The sequence below is a fragment of the Muntiacus reevesi genome, chromosome X (assembly GCF_963930625.1).
Source record: "Muntiacus reevesi chromosome X, mMunRee1.1, whole genome shotgun sequence".
NCBI lineage: Eukaryota > Metazoa > Chordata > Mammalia > Artiodactyla > Cervidae > Muntiacus > Muntiacus reevesi.
Window position 1 is genome coordinate 133,118,753 of NC_089271.1, and position 2,704 is coordinate 133,121,456.

At 38.0% G+C, this 2,704-nt stretch overlaps 1 non-coding gene across 1 annotated transcript; it reads right to left on the bottom strand.

Annotated features, from left to right (window-relative positions):
• Nucleotides 1-2,385: 2,385 nt before the first annotated feature.
• TRNAC-ACA (transfer RNA cysteine (anticodon ACA)) lies at nucleotides 2,386-2,458 on the bottom strand. The gene has a single exon. It is a non-coding gene; the product is annotated as a tRNA-Cys (tRNA).
• Between the last annotated feature and the right edge of the window lie 246 nt (nucleotides 2,459-2,704).

The window sequence follows — 2,704 nt, forward strand, 5'->3', positions numbered from 1 at the left end:
TAAGTATAGCAGCTATGGAGAACATTAGGGAGGTTCCTTATAAAACTAAAAATAGAATGACCATATGACCCAGTAATCCCACTCCTGGGTGTATACCTGAAGAAAATCATAATTCAAAAAGATACATGCACCCTAATGTTCACTGCAGCACTATTTACAATAGCCAGGACATGGAAGCAACTTAAATGTCCATCAATGGAGGAATGGATAAAGAAGATATGATACATATATACAAAGGAATATTACTAAGCAATACAAAAGAACAAAATAATGCCATTGTAGCAACACAGATGTACCCAGAGACTGCCATATTGAGTGAAGTAAGTCAGACACAGAAGGACAAATATGATATTGCTTATATGTGGAATCTTAAAAAAAAAAGGTGCAAATGAACTTATTTACAAAACAGAAGAGTCAGAGATATGGAAAGCAAACTTGTGGTTACCAGGGGATGGGGGGAGCAATAAACTGGGAGATTGTGATGAACATATACACACAATTATATATAAATTAGATAACTAATAAGAACCTGTATAGCATAGGGAACTCTACTCAATACTCTGTAATGTATCTAAAAAAAAAGAGTGGATATATGTATATGTATACTGATTTACTTGGCTGTACATCTGAAACTAACACAATACTTAATCAATTATTTACTCCGATAATTTTTTTTTAAAAAATAGGGACTTCCCTGGTGGTCCAGTGGTTAAGACTCTAAACTCCCAATGCAGGTAGGGGGGGTATGTTTGATCCCTGGTCCAAGAACTAAGATCCCACATGCTGCACACAGTGCGGCAAATAAATAAAGAAAAGAAAGAAGGAAAGACATCATCATTAAAAAAAAAAAAAAGAAAAGATGTATTACATATATAGGCTTCCCAGGTGGTGTGGTAAAGAATCGTCTGCAATGCAGGAGATGAGAGCTCAATTTCTAGGTTAGGAAGATCTCTTGGAGAAAGAAATAACAACCCACTCCAGTATTCTTGCCTGGGGAATCCTATGGACAGAGGGGAGCCTGGCGGAGTTGCAAAAGAAGTCAGATATGACTTAGCAACACAACAACAACAAAACAGAAACACACTCATGGACAGAGAGAACAGACTGGTGGTAGCCAAGGGGAGGAGGTTAGGGGAGGGATGGAGTAAGAGGTTGAGGTTAGCAGATGTAAGCTATTATATATGGAATGGATAAACAACAAGGTCCTTTGTACAGCACAGAGAACTAGATTCAGTATCTTATGATAAAGCATAATGGAAAATAATATTTTACAAAGAATGTATATATATATAATATATATATACACATGTATGTATAACTGAATCACTTTGCTGTACAAAAGAAATTAACGCAACACTGTAAATAACTACTAATTTTTTTTTAAAGGACTAGTTATCCAAAACACTGACTCAATCATGCTGTTTTACTTCTGCCAGATAAACAGTCTTGGTATATCTCTAAATCTGTAGGTCTTGGAATTGAACTGCAGCACTTTTAGAGAAGTGTTGGTCACTCAGTTGTGTCCGACAATACACTGGCATAACAGACTGCTAGTTCTTCCATGGTGTTGGCAGGACAGAGTTAATTCACATTATATTTCCTGCAGTTGAATGTATGTGTTTTGAATCACTTTTTGCCTTAAATTTCATGATAACATAAGAGAGATGTTCCTTGGAAAAGATAAAATGAAAATAAATAAAACACAAGGGTCACAGAGGAGAATAAAGAGCAGCATTTTGTATGATTTGAAACTGTGTTTAAGGAAGTATCTAATTTTCTGACAAAGTGCTAATACTATTAAAATATGGTGCTTAAATTTATTCATAGTTAACAGAAAACTTTAGAATTTCTAGAGATATAAAACAAAAACCCAACAGCTTCATTAAATCCACTAGGGAAAAAAATGTACCCAACTCATATCAACAACCCTTCTCAAGTTCAATGTGAAACAGAGCAGGACCATTTGGCCCTTGCCCCCACCACCATGTTCCTCTGCCTGACTTTTGCCTGTGGAAAACCTTAGTCAAAGAGTAAGTTTAATCAGAGAAGTGAGAAATGTGGAAACAAAGGAAACAGTCAAAGGAGACTAAATAATAATAATGTAGTCATTAAGCACAGTCAAGGACCTTTAGTTCTTTCTCAAGGGCTGTAAATAATATTCAGAGCCATATCCTGTGAGCTGCCTTATAGATACTGAAACACCAGGTGGAGAAGTTAACTACATGATGACCAGACTGTACCCAGGATTTGAGTGAGTGAGTAAAGTCGCTTAGTCGTGTCCAACTCTTTGCGACCCCATGGACTATAGCCTACCAGTCTCCTCCATCCATGGGATTTTCCAAGCAAGAATACTGGAGTGGATTGCCATTTCCTTTTCCAGGAGATCTTCCTGACCCAGGGATTGAACCTGGGTCTCCTGCATTGTAGGCAGACGCTTTACCGTCTGAGCCACCAGGGAAGTAACCAGGACTTGAGCTGCCACAATTCCGAGAACTGATTGAAATGGAATGGAACAAGTGCACCCCGGAACTGAAGACTAACTATAACTAAAACAACCAAGATGATGCTAGTCAGACCACTGATGACCAATTGAAGATGACTGTTAAGAGATGACTGTGCTGTTTCTGCATGTAACCCCCAACTCAGTTCAGTTCAGTTCAGTCGCTCAGTCGTGTCCGACTCTTTGTGACCCCATGAACCACAG